Here is a 9,086-nt window from a genome sequence, read left to right on the forward strand (position 1 = left end):
TAGTTCATAATAGTATCACAAATAATCAGATAGAGAATTAGGCTGGAATGGAGCTGTTAAATTCCAGTCAATGTCGGGGAAATTGAAGTCACCCGTTAAGATAATTTTAACCTTCACAGATAATAAATGAACTTTTTCCAATGATTTATATAGTTCCTCACTCACTCATCGTGAGTCTCTTTTGTGTATAGGGGCAACCATAGCATGTTTCCAGTCACAAGGTACCTCACCTGAATCCAGGGATTGCTGAAAATTTTCCCGCAAAATTACGGCTGTTTCTTCAGGTGCTAGCTTAAGTATACGAGCAGAGACTTTATCTGGGCCACAAGCCTTGTTAGGTTTCAGAAGATTTAGTTGCTTAACGATTCCGTTCACAGTCACACAGATGTTTCCAATGACTGCTATGTCTTTCGGAACCAAGGTGGGAAGGGTATCGTTTGGCGCATCTGTTTTAAAAACAGATTTAAAGTAGTTATTTAAGGTTTCTGCCTTTTCTTTGGGGTCGGACAGGGTTCCACTTTCAGATCGAAGAGCTGGAATACCAACACAATCTTGCTGCCTGGATTTGATGTACTTCCAAAACTTCTTAGGTTGCGATTCCAGACGTAAGTGGTAAGGGGACTGGTAATTTGCAAATATAAATCTCAGAATTCTCTTAGTTACATTGTACCGTTTCTTTGACAAGAAATAAGGAAAGGCCAGTTTTTTGCTACGAGGATAACTGCGAAAAGAACAAAGCGCTACTTGGTCGCGAATTTCCTAATAATAAAAACTTGTTCAGAAGTCAAAAGTCTACGTTAACAGCACACAGCAGGGCTACTCCTTAGTATGTGGCTGAGTAGAAATCTTCTTCTCACTAATTTTTCCTCCGGCCGCGCTTTAGCCATTTGATGAGGGCCAGTCTCCGCGTGCTTCTCAAGCAGTTGCCTCCTTCATGCTCAAAAAGAATTCTGGGTAATTCTGCCATTCCATGACAAGGGAAGCCCCCCGATTCTCATTTCATTGATTTTTTATAAGTCTCGGGTCACCCAGTCCTACCAGAAAAATACAGCACCGATTGAAGATTTTAGCTTTCAAAACTTGCCCAAATTGTATTGGTAGGTCCTGGAATTCGTCCACAGAAATGTCAGAGAGACAACTTCACTCGTGAGCCGCCATGTTTACAACAGAGCATTTTAGGCGTGCCAGTCCGCAGGAAACACTCTCACCTCTGTCTCGAGAAGACCAGAGACGCGCGGTTCTTACGTTATGTTTATGCATGTAGAATAAACTGCAAGGTCAATTCCTTGTAAAAAAAAAAAAAAAAAACCAGCAATCCATCTTAATTTTTGCGGTAGGCTAAGCATTGGAGAGCCTGAACATTTACGGATGCGCTGACGGAATGTTTGAAAAAGAGAGAAAAATGCAGTACCTCCAGACGTGGCGCTGGAGCGTCGTAACAAACGAGTCATCCCGGGATTTCGGCCCGTGCGATCGCTTTTGGACGCAGTTGGCCCTTCGCTGCTTTCTGCTACCGAACTTGCCTCCCGGTACGGCATTGAGGGAGAGATATGTAGGCCCCTAAACCATATGTGACAAATCCCACGCCTACTCACAGCTCCAGACCGCCCTTGTCATTACAATTTAGCGTAAGATTTCGATCGCTTATATATTCAAGAGAACAGTCATATGGTAAGCACAGGAGTCGCAGATTACAAAGTGTACGCATGCGCCCTGCTATAGGTAACATGCACACATGCTTAAGGTTTATTTCGTCTCGAATTTCAGAATAACTACAAGAGCTAATATCTTCAAGACATTACATTTGTAGCTAAACTACATGGCATATACAGACACATAACTAAATACATCATATTTAAAGATATGTTAATGAAAAAGAAAAGCCGCTGTACAAAATGCGGGCCTGGATTCTCTTTTAAAACCAGTAAACTCAGCGGTACGGGTAAAATCAGGTAGCGCATTTCGCAACTTAGCTGATACGTAAGAAAAACAACTAAGAATGTATCTGGTTGTTTTAGGTTTTATTGAGGGACAGAACGTAATTTCCGCGAAGATCATGCATAAGAATATTTTCAATGCGCTTATTGCGTAGAGATGTAGGATTTGACTTAAGTGGCAAGAGGACAGGTAATTTGCATATATAAATCTCAGAGTTCTCTTGGTTACATTATACCGTTTCTTTGACAAGAAATAAGGAAAGGCCGGTTTTTTGCTAGGAGGATAACAGCGAAAAAAAAAGCGCTACTTGGTCGCGAATTTCCTAATAATTAGAGAATAGTTTGTTAGTCTATTTGTTCTTTTAAGTCTCCATTGTGGAGATGCTTTTGTAACTATTGGTTCGTTAGGGTCGTGTTTTAACAATAGGTTTTTCAATAAGTGTTGATGTGGAGTGCATTGTTATGTAAAGATATAAATGTAAGTAGCGTGTTGTAAAGGCGGGTGGAAAAAGGTCAGTTGACAAGAAGAGTGCTAGGAGAAGGAAAGCCGAAGAGAAGCCAAAGTGGAAAGGTGAAAGTTTAAAGAAAAGTGGAAAAGACAAACACTGCCAAGAGTCACTGGTGGGCGCCGACCGCGAAATTCCCAGACAAAACTCCTTTGTCGGCGGTGGCAAATATATTTACAGTGGAAGTTTTTGGAGGAAAAGTTCGGCGACGAAAGTGAGAGTCTTGTGGACTGACAGAAGACGTGACCACGTTTGTTGGTTTGCTGGAAGAGGTAGTGGATGGTTGTAGGATTAGCCGGTTGGACTAACAAGAACCTTGAGAAGGCACGAAGGCTGACGAAGAACTGAACTTATTGTCTGTAAATATTAAAGTAAAGTATTTAGTTCATTTTGTATTGTCGTTTAAGTGTATATTAGCATTAAGTAAATCTAAGTAAGATTAGTTAATTTAGAGATAGTAACTGTCGTAACTGTTTTACTTGTAGTTAACTTTTATCTTTAATTAAGTCGTACGCGTTTACTGAAAATTTATGCTGTGTTGCGGGTTTGTGGGAAGGCGTGCGAAATACGTTGTTTTACCCTTAGTTTTCTCTTATTTTCTTCTCGCTATCTCGCGAAACCCAGGGGGTCGCAAACCGTCACATCCTACCAGCAAAATACAGCACCGATTGAAGATTTTAGCTTTCAAAACTTGCCCAAATTGTATCGGTAGGTCCGGAAATCCATCAACAGAAAGGCCAGAGAGACAACTTCACAAGTGAACCGCCATGTTTACAACAGAGCATTTTAGGCGTGCCAGTCCGCATGAAACCATCTCTCACCTCTGTCTCGAGAAGACCAGACACGCGCGGCTCTTACGTTACGTTTATGCATGTAGAATCAACTGCAAGGTCAATTCCTTGTAAAAAAAAAAAAAAAAGAAAAAAACCAGCAATCCATCTTAATTTTTGCGGTAGGCTAGGCATCGGAGAGCCAGAACATTTACGGATGCGCTGACGGAATGTTTTAACAACAGAGGAAGGTGCAGTACCTCCAGACGAGGCGCTGGAGCGTCGTACCAAACGAGTCATCCCGGGACTTCGGCCCGTGCGATCGCTTTTGGACGCAGTTGGCCCTTCGCTGCTTTCTGCTACCGACCTTGCCTCCCAGTACGGCATTGAGGGAGAGATATGTCGGCCCCTAAACCATATGTGACAAATCCCACGCCTACTCACAGCTCCAGACCGCCCTTGTCATTACAATTTAGCGTAAGATTTCGATCGCTTATATATTCAAGAGAACATTCATTTTATCTGTCATATTGTAAGCACAGGAGTCGCAGATTACAAAGTGTACGCATGCGCCCTGCTAAAGGTAACATGCACACATGCTTAAGGTTTATTTCGTTTCGAATTTAAGAATAACTGCAAGAGCTAATATCTTCAAGACATTACATTTGCAGCTAAACTACATGGCATATACAGACACATAACTAAATACATCATATTTAAAGATATGTTAATGAAAAAGAAAAGCTGCTGTACAAAATGCGGTCCTGGATTCTCTTATAAAATCAGTAAACTCAGCGGTACGGATAAAATCAGGTAGCGTATTCCGCAACTTAGCTAATGCGTACGAAAAACAACTAAGAATGTATCTGGTTGTTTTAGGTTTTATTGAGGGACAGAACGTAATTTCCACAATGATCATGCATAAGAATATTTTGAATGCGCTTATTGCGTAGAGATGTAGGGTTTAACTTAAGTGGTAAGAGGACAGGTAATTTGCAAATATAAATCTCAGAATTCTCTTAGTTACATTGTACCGTATCTTTGACAAGAAATAAGGAATGGTTAGTTTTTTGCTACGAGGATAACAGAGAAAAAATAGCGCTACTTGGTCGCAAATTTCCTAATACTAAAAACTTGTTCAGAAATCAAAAGTCTACGTTAACAACACACACCAGGGCTACTCCTTAGTATGTGGCTGAGTAGAAATGTTCTTCTCACTAATTTTTCCTACGGGCACGCCTTAGCTATTTGATGGGGGCCAGTCTCCGCGTGCTTCTCAGGCAGTTGCCTCCTTCATGCCCAAAAAGAATTCTGGGTAATTCTGCCATTCCATGACAAGGGAAGCCCCCCGATTCTCATTTCATTGATATTTTATAGGTGTCGAGTCACCCAGTTCTACCAGCAAAATACAGCGCCGATTGAAGATTTTAGCTTTCCAAACTTGCACAAATTGTATCGGTAGGTCCTGGAATTCGTCCACAGAAAGGCAACAGAGAGACAACTTCACTCGTGAACCGCCATGTTTACAACAGAGCATTTTAGGCGAGCCAGTCCGCATGAAACCATCTCTCACCTCTGTCTCGAGAAGACCAGACACGCGCGGTTCTTACGTAACGTTTATGCAGGTAGAATCAACTGCAAGGTCAATTCCTTGTTAAAAAAACCAGCAATCCGTCTTATTCTTTTCGGTAGGCTAGGCATCGGAGGGCCTGAACCTTTCAAATAAAGCTTTTTGAGTGCTCTTCAAACTTCCCAAGCGATACACATTGATTTATTACATTGCCAGAGCACCACGTTAAATATTGTGAGGCTTCTGCTGCTCTTATATTTGATTGCGTGAATTTGCAAGCTATGTTATAATCATTTTGCATATGTATTCATTTTCGTCTGACCTGGGTGTGTTTGTAGTGACCGTACTCTAAAAGAGCTGGTGAGTGTAAATTGTAGATTGTAGACTAAGGATAAGATTACTAAATGGAGATAATACGAGAAAAAAAGAAACCAAACCCTCTACTAACGCTAACCTTTAGCGTAAAAGTTATTTTTTGGGCGTAATGCGGCCTAAGCTTGCATTAGTAAAGGCCACGGGTTGTTTTCGTAGTCTGCATCGCACTCGTGGTCTGTATTTTACCCCTGGTTTGCAGGCACGCATTTTGCATTAACCCGGTGGAGTTTTAATGGATCGTGAAACGTAAAAAAGGCTTCAGACGTAAAGTAAAACGAAGCAAATGTTAGCCATGCAAAAAAACAATTGTAAGGTTGTAGGTTCGACTCCTGCAAAAAAGCAATTGGATTTTTTCCAAGTATACGCGAGTCACCATTGAAAAAATAACATCTCTTCATTGCAAAATCTTTGTCGGGCATTGTGGCGCATTTTCCGGGCCAAAAATGCAGAATTTGTCGGGCTAAAATGGTAGCTAGGTTTTATCAGCCCCATGTGATTGACAGCTCCGTGAACTAAGTTATGAAGACAAGTGCCTCAGCACGAAGAGTTACAACGGCAAAACTGTGGGCAGAATAGAGAATAATCTTTCTCAGTTCCTTTCACGAGATTCACTATTCTGAACAGCTCCCGACGCAGGAACGTATATTGCAACTTCGTTATTAGGCCAAGTTTTCTTTGTGACCATAAATTGTCGAGCAAAAGCATTACTTTCCTTAATTTTTGCTACAAACGTCTCGTTCATCTCGTAAAAAAATATGATGATGTTCTTACATGTGGTTTACAACCTGTCTAAACCTCGGGGACTTACTTTTTATATCATGTACGTTTATTGGCCCAAAGTAGCATCAACACATAAAATCATCACATCAGCAAATAAGAAAGAACGATTTTCCCGGGAAAGGTAGATTACCGAGAAGTGAGTTATTCCTCCTGAACGTTGCGAGATCAGCACTCCCAAAAGTGAACCGCACAATACATCTTTGATTCTCCGGTATTTTGAGTACCTGTACAGTCGCAACGGTACGTTCTCGCTCCGCCAGTTTCGATGCTGCTCAATGAGACAACTTTGGCATCATTTGTGGCACAGTTGGCTCCAATAATTTTTTACACTGCATAAAAATAAGTAAAGAAAGAAATGAAAGAGGGAGAATTTAAACTGAAATGAAAGTCTCTCTGAGACACCTCACTGATGATTACCGGTAGTAAATGACGAAAAACATGCGAACAGAAAAAAAGTGTAAGAATCCCCCACCCCGCCACCCAAAAACCCAACAAATTGCCAAGTACAAAAGGGGATTCTTGCTTGTATAGCAACGTGTCCTAGTTAATGAGTTTGCACTGACACCAAATAGGTGAACTGATGGAGATGCGTCGGATTATTGTGCAGGGTTTTAGAAACTGAGCATTCCATTCCTTTGCAGATTTTGCTGTGCATATTCTAGATAGTGATGGTTAATATCAAATTAGAAACATGTTTACGCAGGAACAGTAAATAGGGATCATTTGATTGGATGCTGTTGAGAATTTCTTAAAATTTGATTGGTTCACAATGTACAAAAAGAGTGGAATGTTTGGTGATGTAAAACCACTTCCCCACCCTGATTACCTCAGCTATTTGTGGGTAACGATTTTTGTAAAATTAATCTGAATGTTTAATGAAAACTGAATTGAACTGCGCTGTTGGCAAGTTGAGGGTTTCAAAGTTATCTTTTTTGTTTTACATGTAAATGCCCTGAAAGCTACATATTCAAGTGTCAAAAGCTTTATTATATATTAATCCAAATGCTGGCAGTTTTTAAATTCCTTCCACCAAATTAAGTAGTTGAGAAATACAGTACAACTCAACTTATTTTTAATTGTGAAACTGAAGGGGCTGTACATGATGCTTACTTTGTTCATACTAAGTAACAGTTGCACCCAGTTTCTTGTAATAACATAGACAGTTCCTTCATTGAAAGATCTTTTTCTGCAAAAATAACTAACAACAACGACAAGATTGATTCCTGGCGTAAGGTCTTATGTTTGAATGCCATAAGAAATAAACGTGTTCAAGTCCCTTTTGGCAAAATTAAATGGTAACAGTTGAAATACACGTACACAGACAGTGTTCATACCAAGTAAACAGTTCTGTCAAGAGTTTTCCCCGATAATAAAGACAGACCTTGGCAGCGTCGAAAGTTTTTTTCTCAGATTATAAATATAAACGTTCTGTAAGGTCCTGAATGTTGTATCGGGAGCCGCATATTAAACAGCAACAGTTCAGCTCATTTCTGATGAAGGCTAATTTTTTAATCGTGCGATTGGAGGCGTCGTAGGTGATGGTTACATTGTTCATATCGAGTAACAGCTCTGCCAGAGTTCCCTCTGACATCAAAGACAGATCTGGACAGGCTTCCTTAAGAACATCTTCAAATGCAGTAAGATGTAGCAGGTTATCATCAGACTGAACTACAATCCGAGCACATTTTTTTGTCGAGCAGTTGGTGGTTCTCATGAAAGTACTACATCTTGGACACTGAACAAACTTCCCCGCTGTTGCGTGAACCAAACGCCGTCCACAGTTAATACAATGAACAAACGTTTCCACGGAGTGGACGCTATGAATGGAGGGCACAGTGATAACTACATTTGCTGCCTCTTGGTCATTGTTGGTCGATTCACGTAATGGTATACCATTCAGTTCAGGCTGATCAACACTTTCTGTTACCACAAAACTGGGGGTTGTGGTTAGTTTTTTCACTCGATTCCAGGTTCTCACTTGTATCGGAATGATGTGATACACTTTTCCTGTTTCAACTACTGGTATCAGATATCCACAGCGAATTGAAATTCGTTGCACGGATGATTCGACAGTGGTTTGTTGTGTATATGAGTGTTTCCTATTAATTATTTTGTCAGAAAGAACGACAGAAAACATCAACTTCTTACCTGAAAGTCGTAAACTCCTCTCCTGCCGTCGCTGAATAAAAATGGCTGATCTACGGTGTGCTTTGTCATGTGACTTCAGACGAACATTTTCCATATCAAGACCGAGCATATCCGACTACTAAATACCTGTGACACAAGTTTATCGTGAATTCAAAAGATACTTGGAACACTGTTCTTCTACGACTTTTAAGACTTTAATTTCATAATTCGATGGAAAATTCAGAACGTCCCCTAAAAATAATGAAATAAGAGCATAGGGTAGGATTCGCACTTGGGACACGTGCGCTTAGCGCTTCCGTTCCAGAACGTTCGTACACCAATTCGGGAGTAACTGCAGAATACCCCGCCATTTTGAAGCTGCACCTCTGAAAAGGCCGGATACGCGGATACGCAGTCGAAAGTAGCACCCCTCCCCAAGTAAACTTCTAAGTAGTATGTTGTGAAGTGGATACGCGGATACGCGGATACACAGTGGAAAATACCACTCCTCCCCAAGTAAACTTCTAGGTATATTGTGAAGTGGATACGCGGATACGCGGATACGCAGTCGAAAATACCACTCTTCCCCAAGTAAACTTCTGAGTATATTGTGAAGTGGATACGCGGATACGCGGATACGCAGTCAAAAATACCAACCCTCCCCAAGTAAACTTCTAAATATATTGTAAGAACCAAACCGCAAAATTTCGCGAGAATGCTTAGGCCTAATCACTGAAACGAGCGCTTAGGCTTAATCAGTAAACGAGTGCTTTCTTCTTCACACGATCTCGTGAAAAAGTGTAGTTAACCGAAGCGTAAAATGAAAGCTAAAATTCTACGAGAGTGCTTAGGCCTAATCACTGAAGCGAGTGTTTACTAGGCTTAATCAGTAAACGAATGCTTTCTTCTTCACACGATCTCGTGAAAAGTGCAGTTAACCGAACCGCAAAATGAAAGCTAAAATTTTACGAGAGTGCTTAGGCCTAATGACTGAAACGAGCGCTTAGGCTTAATCAGTGAA

At 40.8% G+C, this 9,086-nt stretch overlaps 1 long non-coding RNA gene across 2 annotated transcripts; it reads right to left on the minus strand.

The window, feature by feature from the left end:
• Positions 1-6,441: 6,441 nt before the first annotated feature.
• On the minus strand, positions 6,442-8,293 carry LOC138035247 (uncharacterized). 2 transcript variants are annotated; one of them, XR_011129476.1, is made up of 3 exons: positions 8,087-8,293; positions 7,049-7,136; positions 6,442-6,596 (listed from the first exon to the last, which is right to left on the minus strand). It is a non-coding gene; the product is annotated as an uncharacterized lncRNA (long non-coding RNA). The 2 variants fall into 2 exon arrangements; XR_011129475.1 differs by lacking the exon at positions 6,442-6,596 and having other exon boundaries at positions 6,905-7,136.
• Between the last annotated feature and the right edge of the window lie 793 nt (positions 8,294-9,086).

Source organism: Montipora capricornis, unplaced genomic scaffold (assembly GCF_036669925.1).
Source record: "Montipora capricornis isolate CH-2021 unplaced genomic scaffold, ASM3666992v2 scaffold_334, whole genome shotgun sequence".
Taxonomy (NCBI): domain Eukaryota; kingdom Metazoa; phylum Cnidaria; class Anthozoa; order Scleractinia; family Acroporidae; genus Montipora; species Montipora capricornis.